Below are 15,342 nucleotides of genomic sequence, written 5' to 3'. Positions count from 1 at the left end.
GGCGTCACTGAAGAACCGTGCGTCTTTTGGCGAGTTTCAACAGTTTTTATCAGATCGTTTTTTCTGTTCTTATTACACACATCACTCACTCTTTCATTTTTATTTGTTCAAGCGGCGATTTATATCTTGAAGAGAATATATTTACCTCTGTACGTGTTACAGTCGTCTCTAAATCAGTCGTTTTTAGAGGTTTTTTCACAGACGTTGAGGCGGTGCGGTCCGGTCGTTCTCAGGGCCTCACGTAATAATAAACGAGCCGCTCCGTGAGTCTGGACAGTCCAGTCGTGTGAGGATGAGCAGCTCTGGACAGAACGCTCCTGTGTTTGTTGTTCTGCTCATGTTCACGTGTGACATCAGCGACGCAGGGAGGGGCTTTGACGGACAGTTGAAACAGTCGAGCGTTTTGTGACGGTAAAATATTTCACTGAGCTGTGTCAAAAACAGCGCCCCCTGGTTTATCCTAAAATAACCCGCAGAAGTATCAGCTTTATTTTTTACATTATTCTCTCTGTTTTTGTCTGTAAAACCCCTCACCACACACTTTATACACTTTTCTCACACTCTTCCTTCGTCTTCCTTTTTCTCTTTCTTTCTTTTCTCTTTTTCTTTCTTTCTTTTTCTTTCTTTCTCTTTATTTTTCTCTTTCTTTCATTTTCTTTTTCTTTTTTCTCTTTCTTTCTTATTCTTTCATTTTCTTTCTTTCTTTTTCTTTTTTCTTTCTTTTTCTTTTTTCTTTCTTTTTTCTCTTTCTTTCTTTTTTCTCTTTTTCTTTCTTTCTTTTTCTTTCTTTCTCTTTATTTTTCTCTTTCTTTCATTTTCTTTTTCTTTTTTCTCTTTCTTTCATTTTCTTTTTCTTTTTTCTCTTTCTTTCTTATTCTTTCATTTTCTTTCTTTCTTTTTCTTTTTTCTTTCTTTTTCTTTTTTCTTTCTTTTTTCTCTTTCTTTCTTTTTTCTCTTTTTCTTTCTTTCTTTTTCTTTTTTCTCTTTCTTTCTTTTTCTTTCTTTTTTCTCTTTTTCTTTTTCTTTCTTTCTTTTTCTTTCTTTCTTGTCTTTCTTTTCTCTCCCCTCACCACACACTTTATACACTTTTCTCACACAGGCGTTAACATTTTCTCACATTTCTCTCTCGTTTAAACTCTCTCAAAGTTCAAACCTTCGTAGGCGTCTTTGTCGGTGCAGAACGTTTCATCGACATTGTGGGTTTTGTCGGTGGAGAAAACAAATTGCAAACGTACAGCACTTCAGAGTCACACTGAGATCCAACGTTTATGTAAATTTGTCTGAACACATTCTGTACTGGACAGGAGACACGGCACGGAGGAGACTGATGGACAATGGTCTACAGTCCAACAGCCAATCAGGACGCATGACACAATGGTCTACAGTCCAACAGCCAATCAGGACGCACGACACAATGGTCTACAGTCCAACAGCCAATCAGGACGCACGACACAATGGTCTACAGTCCAACAGCCAATCAGGACGCACGACACAATGGTCTACAGTCCAACAGCCAATCAGGACGCACGACACAATGGTCTACAGTCCAACAGCCAATCAGGACGCACGACACAATGCACATTCATACGCTGTAAAAAAGTATATAAAATTGCTCTAAAAAAATCTGCGAAACAGCGAGATCGCCAAAGTTGAACCGCGATACAGCGATGGACAACTGTAAATTAATTATTTTAAAGCCCAACTGGTTCCATTTAAGTCTAAAAATGGGCATGTTGTGGAATAAAAGCGGACAAAGAGTTTATTTCTTGCAATAAATAGGTTCAATGCCAAAGTCAGACCCCAAATTACACAAATCAACACGTTTATATAGTTTGAAATGACCAGCGGACGAACAGCTGGATCACCTCAGGATGGAACATGTGCAGGTAAAACAATAGAAGATGTGATTCACTTAACAGGAGAGAAATGTGAAAGACAAATGTTTGGTCTGAATGTGTTTATTTTCACGTACATTAGAAACGGGAACAACGGGCTTTACGTGGAAGGTTTCTCTTTAACTTAAAACCAAATGAGTTTTAGTTACAAGACCAAGTGATTTCTAAAAGGTAAAACAATCACGATAACACGATATTTTCATTTCCTTTACCTCACGTTCCGGGTTAATGTGCAGAACAACAACAACAACAACAGGTTTAGACGGGTTAAAGGCCCTTCATTGCCGCTTGCAGGTGTAACTTGCTCTTATTGTGACACGTATGAGCAGTTTGAGTCCTGGCGTCTTCAAACGTCCGCAGCAGTTTCAAATATTTGTCCCATTTTTCTCGCGACTTTTACACGCGACTTTTATCTCTCGTGTGATTGGTCCAAACAGGTCACGTGACTCATCTGGTTTAATGACGCGTCGCTTTGTTTTGATTAATCGGACGCGTTTACGTTGTCGTCGGATATTTTTGCGAGTTAAATTTGATCCGCGGTCGATTGTAACCACAGAGACACGACGATCACTTTTTCATCTCGCCGTGATGTTTTAATACCGGTGTCCAGCGTGGAATCTGGGCCGCGCTCCTGTCCCGGCCCACACGTTTGACACGGGGCCCCCGAACCCAACGGAGGGGCGCGGGGGGGAGGCGCGGCGGGATCACACGCTCCCGGAATAAAAGAGCCAAACACGAGGCCGGGGGTTTGGAGCGAGCGCTGCAGGGCACAGCTTTAGACAGACGGCCCACTCACTCCGGGACGTTGACGCTGTTATGGGCCAAGGCTTTCATGTCCGGCCTCCCCTCGCCGAGCCAAAGAGCAGACGGCACGACGTGGAACGCACAAACTCCTCTACACTGCACAGTTATTGTTAAACATTTACGACAGACACGAAAAAGGAAAACTGGTCAAGTGCTGCTGTGTGTGATCAGTTTGGGACAGTGGAACAGCGCCCCCTTGTGTTAGAACCATAAGGATAACACTTTGAATCTTTTATGCTTAAACCAGGTCATTTTGATAGCGCCACCTATTGTCATTCACGTACAACAGCGGCTCAGTTGGTAGAACATTTGCCCACTGATCTGAAGGTTGAGGCGTGGGACGATATTGAAATTCGGTGTCAATTTTCTCACGGCCAAAATAATCACGATTAACGATTATATCACCATAATTATTAAAGTTTCTGACAGTTTAAAATGTTCTGGATATGAATAATTATCATTTTAACTTTATGAATAAGTTCCACGTTTAAAGAAGTGTAAAATAACTACGATCGAGCGGAGAATATTCTGGATGAACAGGGCCGTCGACTGAAACTTGGGGGCCCGGGGCAAGAAGTCTCACATGGGCCCCCCCTAATACAAATTAATAGGAAGAGAGTCCAATTCTGGGCCCCCTAAACCCGGGACAACAGACGTCTTTGTCCCCCTGTCGACTCCTCCGTGGATAAATCGTTTTTTGCGGCGATTATCTTTGTTGGCGATTATCACGATTATATAAAATGTCCCACGAACGATTATTATCACGATAAACGATGTTATAAGTGCGATATAAAAATGTGACTACTTGCCACCAGAGCTAATGTTCACCCGCTTTATGAAAAAATAAAACCAAACATATCGTACAGTCACTGCGGGTAAACTCACACTGCCGTTGTGTCCTTGAGCAAAACACTTAACCGACCCCGTGTGTGTGTGTGTGGTTTGACTGAGGGATTGACGCTCGTTGGAATTTTGACGCCCACAGTTTTCGTCGCCTCAGAAGTTGCGCGTCACCCACAGACTTTTTATATAAATGGACGTAGCTAACCTGCTAGCCGCCGCGCTCCAAACAGGAAGTGAGCATGCGCGCACTTCCTGCTCCATCGACTCTCATCATTCTGGTCTTAAATGTTCGTATTAACCCTCTACATGATCCTGGGGTTTTTATTTCACTTTTGTGTCTGTAAATCAAGATCTGAACATTAATAACAGACAAATCAGGCGCCGTCTTTCCCCGCGGTCGCTCCTGTTAGCGTTAGCAACAGGTTTGATTGACAGTTCTCTGCTAAACCAGCGGTGTGGGCGGGAAAGGACGTTATCTAACCTCGCTCCTGACTGGCTCTTTGGTTGCTATGATACTATGATAAGATCCAGATTAGCCGCTTTAGCTTTAGCGTCGATGAGCTTCATTTGGAGCTGAAGCTGCGGTGACGTCTCGCTCAGTCACTTCTTTATACGGTTTATAAAAGAGGGATGGACTTATAAATAAAACACTTCCTTTTTTCTTATTGTTAAACTCATAAATGTGTCAGTTCATCAGGGATCAGTGGATTTAAACGGCAGATGTGTTTGTTTTTGTTTTTATTAGTTTTTATCAGTTTTATCTCGTTTTGCTCCGGTCTTTAATCGACGTTTCCAGATTTAGAAAACGCTCAGTTGTTGTTGCGGGGTGGGCGGGGCTATGGGGGGCTTTGTTACATCGTGATATTGTTTGATATTTTACAAGAAACACGAGAAAATGTTCAGATATCGAGTTATAAATGAGTCGCTTGAATCTTTGCAGCTTCAGTTTCAGAAAATGTCAAAACGAAGCAACATTTTCAGATGTCCAGGTCCAGTCCAGGTCCGTCATAAAAACAGCTCTTTTTTTATGGAGCAGTTTATCATCCAGTCACCAGGAAGTGCACTGTTAGCATGCTAGTTCCTTACCGTTAGCAGCAAAACCCAGTCTCCTGCTCACGAACGTCACAGCTTCTGAATGAGCTCGATCCAAACCGTTGTACAAACTTTAATAATTACACAAAGCATTTTTTTTTCTTCTTAACGGTTAAACGTGAATTTCTGCGGAGACGAACATTTGTTTTATTTTAAATGTCGTTATTTCATTTTGTGGATGACGTCACTCAACATGAGATTAAAAACATTGATTTGATGACAGCAAAACTAATGAAGAAAACGAGCGGGGTTTGGCGGCGGTTTGGAGGAGGTTTGGCGGCGGTTTGGCGGCGGTTTGGCGGCGGCGGTGGAGACGTGTCCTGCCTCCTGATCTGTGGATCCAAACACTGTAATGAGGCATCATGGCCGTTAATGGGCCGTGTCACTGATTGCCAAACATTAGCTATTTTTTCCCCTGGAGCTAATCAAGGTTTTATTAGCTTGTCTGGCGTGTTCCGCTGGAGGAGATATGCAAACGCAGAATGTGATATCGCCGCGGCAGATGCATTGTGGGTCTGGGTTTGGTATCTGCAAAACAAATGGACGTGTTTTGTGTCTCGGGTTTAATCGGTTTGAAGAAGAGGCGTCTTTAGTCTCCGGAAAATGACGGTTTCTTCTTTTTGTGCAGATTAACAGAACTAATTTAAACGTGCGTCTGCGAGAAAAGAGTTTTGATTATGTCATTTAGGGACAATTTAGTTTGTTTTAATTGAATAGAACTACACATTTTTTTTGGCCTTACGATTAAAGCTGCGCGCTGTAACTTTTTCTTCTTAATTGTGTCTCCATGGTAACGATAAATGTTGTTTTTATGCAGTGGGTCAATGGATCTGACCAATCGACCGATGATGTTTCCGTGTTGACAGTTTTCTGATGTAAATCGGAGTCAGTCGACGGAACAGGAAGTGCGCTCATGATCACTTCCTGTTTTCTGTTTCAGCGGGACTTGTTTAGTATCGATACTTGTTCAAACGAGTCTCTAATTTCAATATCGACGAGTATCTGATTTCTGCGCCTGTTTAAATATGTTTCCATGTAAATAAACATGACCGTCGCTGTCGCCCTGCAGAGGTCAGTGACGTAACGTTAGCTTGAACCGCACTCGCACTCAATACAACGCCTGACACACACACGGAAACGCGGCTTTAGCATCGACGCGGTTAGCGATCTTTAGCGTACGTCAAAGTCAGATTGGAATCAGCCTATTTGTGGCACCGAGGTTTAGACGCGAGACGACCACAAGGGAAGACGAGGGAAGAAGAGATATGCAACCACAGGAGACGTTAGCTTGACACAGATCAGGCAGCGTTTGGTCCTCGCTAATGTGCTACGAGCAGGAAAAATAGATGGAAATATTTAAACGTGAGGATATAAAGCAAAATATATCTGTTTTTTTAGCTTTCTGCCATGTTATAATGCGGTTCCCTCGTCAAAAACACGTCTGAAGAGGTTTGAGTAACGTAGCGATCTCTTCCCGACCTTATTCAAACCATAGACTGTTTATATAAATTATTGTATATATTTTTTATAACAATACCTATATTTCTACTTTTACTTTATTTCTACTTTTTATATTGTTATTCAGTGTTTTTATGTTGCAATTTATCACCAAAGAAAATTCCTAGTTTGTGTCTTAGTCTTCTGATTCTGATAAATGGACATAGCTAACCCGCTAGCCGCCACTTTCCAAACAGGAAGTGATCATGGGCGCACTTCCTGCTCCGTCGACATCGTACCTGCTGCTGTCAGACTCGTCATTTTGTTCTTAAATGTTCATATTAACCTGCTCTACGTGATCCTGGACAAATCAGACGCCTTCTTTCCGCAACGTCGCTCCCGCTAGCGTTAGCAACAGGTTTGATTGACAGCGATGCTAACTGCCCGCCCCCTGCTAAACCACGCTCTATATTTGACACTTTGGTTTTTGTTTTTACAGCCGACATAAAACATAAAAACATAAAAAAGTGTGTCATGTTTAAACTAATTCGCTCTTTGGTTGCTATGATACGGTGCAGATTAGCCGCTATAACTGCTAGCTTCATTTAGAGCCGAACGCCGTGGGTGACGTCTTCTTTACACAGTCTGTGCTCGCCGTTCTGAAGGTTGTTGGTTCAATCTTTCAGACCGGCGTGCGCTGCCGTTGTGTCCTTGAGCCACACACCCGCAGACGTGCGTGAGCGTGAGGTTTGAACGGAGCCGCCGCGGACGCCCGGAGGTTTTCTGTTTTCATTCCGCCGTGTCGTATTTGAAGTAAAATTGAAAAGACTCATATATTTTTTTAATCAGTTGAGTGAACCGTCGGCTCTGTGAGGTTTTTTGTGCCAGGATTATGTAAGAGCTCCTTTTTTTAGACGCTAATCAGTAATTTAAGGAAGAAAAGACGATAGAAACTGGGGCAGAGGCAGCGTGGGTAAGAGACCGACGCTCGTGTGTGTGTGTGTGTGTGTGTGTGTACAGTCAGAAAACACACTGTTCAGATGCACAAAGATGTTTTTTTCTTTGTTTTAAAATGTGTTGCTCCAGTTTAAATCCAGAACAAAGAGGAAAAGTTTATGTAGCGACGAATGAGAGTCAAATTTTGTTCATTTTTGGATCGATTTTAGCGCCGGTTTGATCTTCAGATGTGATTTCGTGTGGTGTCATGTATCGTAACCACGGCAACAAGCAATAAAACAGAGCAAATGTAATGTGTGTGTTAGCTGTGTAGCATCAGGCTAACGCTCTGATAGGAAAGTGTCAAACTGCAGAGATGAACAGAGATGGATATATGTGTAAACTAGTAAACATAAACGGACAGAGCTAACCTGCTAGCCGCCACTGCGTTCCAAACAGGAAGTGATCATGCGCGCAACTTCCTGCTCCGTCGTCTCTCGTCATTTTGGTCTTAAATGTTCGTATTAACCCTCTACATGATCCTGGGGTTTTTATTTCACTATTGTGTCTGTAAATCAAGATCTGAACATTAATAACAGACAAATCAGGTCCTTCTTTCCCGTTAGCGTTAGCAACAGGTTTGATTGACAGCGTTGCTAAGCGCCCCCTAATAAACTGCTCTTTATATTTGACACTTTTGTTTTTTGTTTTTACAGTTGCATCAATAAATAATCATCACAAATAGAATAAAAATAAATTAAAAAACATAAAAATTGCATCTTGTTTAAACTAAAACAAATATTCAGCCGTTGTTTTAGTTGTTGTTTATCGTTGTTGTTTATTGTTGTTGTTTATTGTTGTTGTTTTCCGTTGTTGTTTATTGTTGTTGTTTTCCGTTGTTGTTTATTGTTGTTGTTTATTGTTGTTTTTCGTTGTTTATTGTTGTTGTTTATTGTTGTCTGTTGTTTCATTGTTTTAATCGTCATGGTAACGTTGTTTTTATTGCACATATGATGCTGCTGCCGTGCACCTGCCTCCACGGCGCCCCCTGTCTCCTCCCACGCGCCTCCTCCACACGTATCTGTCACTCCGCCTTTCAACTCCCCCAGACGCTTCCCTCATCCTCTTTTAATTGGCCTGGTGTGGATCGTTACATCAGAGTCAGTGATTCAGCTCAAAGCGTCAGTCTGTGTCCTCCTCACCCCCTCCATCTCTCCTCATCCCTCTCTCCCACTCTCCCACTCCTTCTCCTCTCACACTGTCCCCTTCTCTCCCTCTTTTCTTTCTCTCCTTCTCTCTAGCTGCTTCTGTGTGTTCTTTTTCTCAATTTCTCTCTCTCCTCTTTCTCTGTCTCTCTCCATCTTATTTCTTTCTTCCTCTCTTCTCTTCCTCTCTCTTTCTCTCTTCTCTTTCGCTCTCTTCTTTCTGATTCTGTTCCACTCATTCTCCTCTCTGTCCCCTGCTCTCTCATTGTTTCTTTCTCTCTGTCTCCTCTCTCTCCTTCCTTTCTCTGTCTTTCACTCTCTCTCCTTCGTCTCTTTCCCTCTCCTCCGGCAGTCTCCCACTTCTTCTCCTCTCTCTCCTCATCTTCTTTCTCTCTCTCTGTCGCTCTTTCTCCATTTTCTCCTTTCTCCTCATTCTCTTTCATTCTCTCACTTTCCTTCCTTGCTCTTTCTCCCTCCCCTCTTCTTCTTCTTTCTTTCTCTGTCTCTCCTCTTTCTATCCTCTCTCCCTTTCTCATCTTCTTGTTCTCTCTGCCTCTCATCTTCTTTCTCCTTCTTCTCTCATCGTCTTTCATTCTCTTTCCTTCCTCTCTTCTCTCTCTCCCCTCTTCCTTCATCCTCTCTTTTTCCTTCCTCTTTCTCCTCCTTTCTTTCTTTCATTCTCTCTCTCTCCTCTTTCATCCTCTCTCCTTTTTCCTCTCTCTCTTCTTTTCTCTCACTCTTCTTCTTTCCTCTCTCCTCCTCTTCTTCCATCCTCTCTCTCCTTTTCTCCTTTCTCCTCCTCTTCTCTCTGTTTCCTCTCTCTTCTTCGTCTTTCATTCTCTTTTTTCCTTCCTCTCTCCTCTTCTCTCTCCCCTCTTTGTCTTTCATCCTCTCTCCTTTTTTCCTTCCTCTCTCCTCCTCTTCTCTCTCCCCCTCTTTCCCCTTTCTCTCTCTCTCCTCTTCCTCTCCTCTCTATCTCCTCTTCCTCTTTCATCCTCTCTCTCTCTTCCTCCTCTCCTCTCTCTCTCCTCTTCCTCTTTCATCCTCTCCCTCTCTCTCCTCCTCCTCTCCTCTTCCTCTTTCATCCTCCCTCTCTCTCTCTCTCCTCATCAGTCACATGACCCCAGAGCCCCTCACTCTCACTCACTCACTGACCTGTTCATAATCTGCTCCTCCTCCTCCTCCTCCTCCTGCTCCTCCTCCTCCTCCTGCTCCTCCTCCTCCTCCTGCTCCTGCTCCTCTCTTCTCTCTCCTCTTCCTCTTTCATCCTCCCTCCCTCTCTCTCTCCTCCTCTCCTCCCTCTCTCTCTCCTCCTCTCCTCTCTTCTCTCTCTCCTCCTCTCTCTCCTCCTCTCCTCCTCCTCTCTCTCCTCCTCTCCTCTCTTCTCTCTCTCTCTCTTCTCATCAGTCACATGACCCCAGCGCCCCGTCACTGACCTGTTCATAATCTGCTCCTCCTCCTCCTCTTCCTCGTCCTCCTCTCCCTCCTGCTCCTCCTCCTCCTCCTCCTCTTCCTCCTGCTCCTCCTCCTCCTCCTCCTGCTCCTCCTCCTCTTCCTCCTGCTCCTCCTCCTCCTCCTCTTCCTCCTCCTCCTCCTCCTCCTCCTCCTCCTCTTCCTCCTCCTCCTCCTCCTCCTCCTCTTCCTCCTCCTGCTCCTCCTCCTCCTCCTCTTCCTCCTCCTCCTCCTCCTCCTCCTCCTCCTCTTACCTGCTGAGTCCAGAGTCTCAGATTCATGTTGAACGGCTCCTGTGGATCGACCAATCGCAGAGCGGCGTTTTGTTTCACCCGCTGAACCGCGACAAACACGACGACGCCGATGTGTTTGTACGACGCCGTGGAGTTAAGAAAAAACACAAAATAACTCTTTATTTGTGTGGTTTTTTTTAGTTTTTGAGCCTCGAAGGTGCAAAAGTTTTGGTGGGAGGAGCTGTGGGGGAGGGGCTAGTTTCTTCACTTAACACGTTCATTTTTATTTTAGTCTCATTCTAAAAACTCTGGAGTCGCCATTTTGGACGTTTGAATCAAGATTAGATCAGATTTGCAGTGAAAATGGCGCAGAAATCTTTAGGGGGGCTATTGAGGAGGCCAGTGCTGACTCCGCCCCCCTCCGCTGGCTCCGCCCCCCTCCGCTGGCTCCTCCCCCCGCTGGCCCCGCCCCCCGCTGGCTCCGCCCCTGTCCTAAAGCTAAAAAGAGTCCAGATTTCCAAACCATGAAACGTAAAACTATTTAAATCTTTTTGAGCATCACTAATAAAAAAAATGTTATTTTTTTTTAGAACTGATTTTTTTTCAGTCAGAAGTGAAACGGGGCCGACGGACGCGGAGCCGCTCAGATTTGTCCTCGAGGCGCCGTTTATCCTCGTTCTTTTCGTTTCTTTCTCTAATTCGGTCAAGTCGAGTTCTAGAAATGAGCCTTTACACTTTCAAACTCCAGACTCTTCATAGTTTTACGGTGAAGCGAGCGCTCGTCCCGCTCTTTCCTAAACGCGTCCCGTCCCGTCGTCTGCTCTTCTCACACTTCAGTCGGACTCACGTTGACCACAGCTCCTCCTGGTGGTGGGTGTGAGTGTGTGCAGAGGCGTGGGACTCGTGTGTGATGGACACAGACCTGGAGCTGGACGCTGTTTGGACCTGGTTTACTTCAGTTCTGCCAGAAGGGGGCAGTGTTTTTTTATACTATAAGTCGTATTTAAAGTTTTTTTTTCTCCCGGGAGTTTTACAGAGAATAAAAGTGTTTGATTTGGACTAAAACTGTCAGAGTTTGAGGGAAAAGTTGTTGTTTATGTTTTAGATCAGCTCAAAATTCTACTCAGGACCAGAGATGGAACGAACTGAAGTAAAAGTAATAAAATACTCTACTTTTAGGCATTTTACTTTTACTTGAGTACATTTGAGAGCAGTATCTGTACTTTATACTTCACTTTTTTATTTTCTTATTGTGTGAGCTGCTGAAAAGGCTGAACAAAAACAAAACAAAAATAAACAAATAAAAACAGAAAAAACAAAAGAATCGATTCAGTTGTTTCTTCAAATTTCAGCTCAAATCTTTATCAAAATCTCCACATTGAAGCTTTAAAGACTCAAAATCTGTGAGAAATACTTTTACTTTTTACTCTTTAAGTACATTTTTAAACATGGACTTTAATATTTTTACTGAAGTAGATTTTAAAATGTGATACTTTTACTTGAGTATTTTTTTGCTGTGGTATCTGTACTTTTACTTAAGTAACAGAATGGAGTACTTCATCCAACACTGTTCAGAACTGAACCAGGACTAAACCAGGACTAAATGGGGACTAAACCGGGACTAAACCGGACCGGGACCAAACCGGGACTAAACCGGGACTAAACCAGGACTAAATGGGGACCAAACCGGGACTAAACCAGGACTAAACCGGGACTAAACCGGGACCAAACCAGGACCAAACCGAGACCAAACCAGGACTAAACCGGGACTAACCCGGGACCAAACCAGGACCAAACAGAGACCAAACCAGGACTAAACCGGGACTAAACCAGGACTAAACCGGGACCAAACCAGGACCAAACCAGGACCAAACCAGGACTAAACCAGGACTAAACCGGGACCAAACCAGGACACTTGTGAATGTCCTTAAATTCCACATTGTAGTGAACCATGGCCCTCATCTGAAGGTTCAGTCTTTGTTGTTGTGTCATTGAGCAGGACACTTCCTGTCTGTGTGGGTTGGGGGTTCATTTCGACTCTTCAGACTCGTCTCATCTGCAGAATTAAACCGGCATCATTTGAATTTTGAGCCTTGGGCCGTAGAGCTGAGCACGTTTATATCAACACACACGACATTTTGAATCATCACAGGTTCAAAGGTTCAACTCCAGCTCCCACAGGTGAAAGCTGCTGTTGTGTCCTTGGGCAAGACACTTAAAGTCCATGTGACTCTGATCTGTCCTAGAGTCGTCTCCTCGTCACAAACTGGAGTTGTGTTTTGTTTCATTCACACGTTTAACAAACCTGCAGATTTAAGTTCTTCTCTCAAACTGAAAACACTCTGTTCCACCTTGTGATGTCATCGTGTGGTGATACAGGAAGTGCTCCACTGTGTTTTTAAACTCCACCTTCACTAGAATCATCTGGATCATTTCAGGAATCCTGGAATTGCCAATCTTCCCTCTCTCCTCTTTCTTTATCTCTTCCTCCTCTCTCTCATCTCTTACCTTTCTGTCTCCTCTCTCCCTTCTCTCACTTTTTCTCTCCTTCCTCTTCTCTCTTTTTCTCTCTCTCTCCCCCCACCTTCCTCTCCTCTCAATCTTATTTATCTCCTCTTTTTCTTTCTCCCCCCTCTCTCTCTCTTCCCCTCCTCTCTCTTATCTTTGTCTCCTCTCTCTCTCTCCCCTCTCTCTCCTCACTCTCTCTCCTCTCTTTCTCTCACACCCTGCTCTTTCATCTCTCTTCTTTCTGTCTCATTTCTCATCCCTCTCTCACTCTCTCTCTTCCCCTCCCCTCTCTCCTCTTTCTCCCCCCTCTCTCTCTCCTCCCTCTCCTCTCTCTCTCTCCTCTCTCTCTTCTCTTTCTTTCGACTGAACTAAAGGTAAAAGTCTCTGTTCACTTGAAAACTCCCACTTGATGACATCACAAGGTGGAACGTCACATTTTGATCTTTGTTGATGTTACAGACTGATAATAAAGTGCGACTCAAACGTGAGAATGAAACAAAACACAACTCCAGTGTGTGTTTGTGACGCACTAACATCGTTCTAACACGTTTTAAACCTCGTTGTCGTGTGTTTTCTCGTGTGTCCGGGGCGGGGGCTGTTCTCTGGGATGATATTGATCTGTGAGGGGGAGGGGGGGGTGAGGGGGTGAGGGGCTTTTGGCCTGGAGCTGGTTGTGGGGGTGTGGCCAGAGTGTGGTCAGTTCTGCTTATGTCACACTGATCCAACATGGCCGCCACATACAGTTTTACACAGTGAGTTTCCACCTTCAAGGGTCAGAGCATTTGTACATCAACACACACACACACACACACACACACACACCCACACACACTCACACACCCACATCGTGTGTTTTATACTTTTAACTATATTTTTGTTTCTATTTGATTTTGGTGAAGGAATGTATCTATGTTTGCTACTGCAATGAAATTTAAATGGTGTTACTTAGTTAAATATGGGGGGTAAGCGCACACAAGTATTTTACTTCTGTTTACTCCTTTTGAGCATTGTACAAAACTTGGGATCTGGGTGTACACTGTTTTGTTTTGTTTGTTTTTATTATGTCTGCTCAAATAAACAATATTCATTCATTCATTCATTTTTATCGTTCATTTTAAACGTTTTGCAGATTTTAAAGTCGTTCCTCACGTCGTTTTGACTCACACCGTCCTGATCATTCACAGTGATGAGTTTATAAGTGTTTTTCACGTTTCTCAAAGATCAGAGCGGAGTTTGAAAAGAACTAGCATGCTAACTGTGCATTTCCTGATTCTGGTTCAGTCCTGGTTTAGTCCTGATTTAGTCCTCATTTAGTCCTCGTTTAGTCCTGGATTAGTCTTGGTTTAGTCCTCATTTAGTCTTGGTTTAGTCCTGGTTTAGTCCTGGTTTAGCCCTGGATTTAGCCCTGGTTTAGTCCTGGTTTGGTCCTGGTTTAGTCCTGGTTTAGTCCTGGATTAGTCCTAGTTTAGCCCTGGTTTAGTCCTGGTTTAGTCCTGGTTTGGTCCTGGTTTAGTCCTGGTTTAGTCCTGGATTAGTCCTGGTTTAGTCCTGGTTTAGTCCTGTTTTAGTCCTCACTTAGTCCTGGTTTAGTCCTGGTTTAGTCCTTGTTTAGTCCTCATTTAGTCCTGGATTAGTCCTTGTTTAGTCCTGGTTTAGTCCTAGTACTTGTTCTAAACCAGGGATCTTAAACTCGCGGCCCGGGGGCCAATTGCGGCCCGTGAGAGGACATTTTGTGGCCTGTGTGATGTCGTTGTGTCACGTGTCACTCGAGCTGTTTCCTCCCGTTGCAAAAGATTCAACAAATAACGATGTCGATCCATAAAATCCTTAAGAACTGGCGTATTTTGAGAACATTTCAAATACGTGATAAGCCCCGCCTCCCCCTGACTCCGCCTCCCCCTGACTCCGCCTCCTGTGGCCCCCGGCGAATGTGAGTGACCCTGTTCTAAATATATTCAGTGTATATTTTCTATCCTCGTTTTAGTTTCTGATGCTCGACTCTTTTTGTTCTTTCACTGTCGTCTCTTGTAAATTTTCCAAACGTTCGTCTTCCTCGTCGACTTTCATTTCCTCGTGTTAAACTCTTTCCGTTTGTCGTCTTTAAATCCTCTCTGTGGGTCACTTCTAGTCGTTTTCCCACTTCCACAGCTCCACAGTGGTCAGTGCTGTGGGTCAAACGCTGTATTTCCGGACGCTCAAGGTCAGAGGACGACCGCCGCTCCGTGAAATTGCTTGTCATACAAACGGCAAACGCGTCGACCAATGGGATCGCACGTTACACAATCCATATAACCCCATACGCTGGACTGACCTGTATCTGGACGCACACACACACACGGGCAGGTTGTGTGTTGTGTGTTTTCAAACTCATTCATAAACTGTGACGTGTGGATTTGTGAATGAAACGAGATTTTAATGATGAAGTGAAAATGTGTCGTTTGTTTCTCTCAGAGCTGAATGTTTGTGAACGCTGCCCTCGTGTGTTCACTTTGAGAATTACAACAACACTGAACAGGCTATTTTTAATACAGAAGAGGAAAAAAACATGTGCTTTTACCATATCAGATCTGTGGAGGGGCTGTGGTCATTCGAGGGGTCATGACAGTTACAATACTACTACAGTTTTTACTTTTTTACAGTAGAACTAAAACTTGGATATAAACTTTCTACCTTTATTAATTTCATGTACATGTTTAAAATACAGGAAGTAAAAGCAGCAAAGTACTGCACTGAAGTAATTTTCAGGTATCTGCCCTTTACTTAAGTACATTTTACAGTGTGTACTTTTACTTGAGTACATTTGAGAGCAGTATTTGTACTTTCTACTCATTTTTGAACCGGTAAAAGTATTTTTCTTATTGTGCGAGAAAAGTCTGAGGGTTTATTTTTAACACGTTCAGAATTTAAACGAACAAAAATATACAAATAAAAACAGAA

General features: G+C 43.5%; 1 protein-coding gene across 1 annotated transcript in view; it reads left to right on the top strand.

Annotated features, from left to right (window-relative positions):
- Positions 1–15,342, top strand: part of LOC117388275 (guanine nucleotide exchange factor VAV3) — a 144,676-nt gene that overhangs the window by 63,379 nt on the left and 65,955 nt on the right. The window lies entirely within an intron of this gene.

Source organism: Periophthalmus magnuspinnatus, chromosome 20, assembly GCF_009829125.3.
Source record: "Periophthalmus magnuspinnatus isolate fPerMag1 chromosome 20, fPerMag1.2.pri, whole genome shotgun sequence".
Taxonomy (NCBI): Eukaryota; Metazoa; Chordata; class Actinopteri; order Gobiiformes; family Gobiidae; genus Periophthalmus; species Periophthalmus magnuspinnatus.
This window is presented reverse-complemented; position numbering and strand designations above follow the sequence as displayed.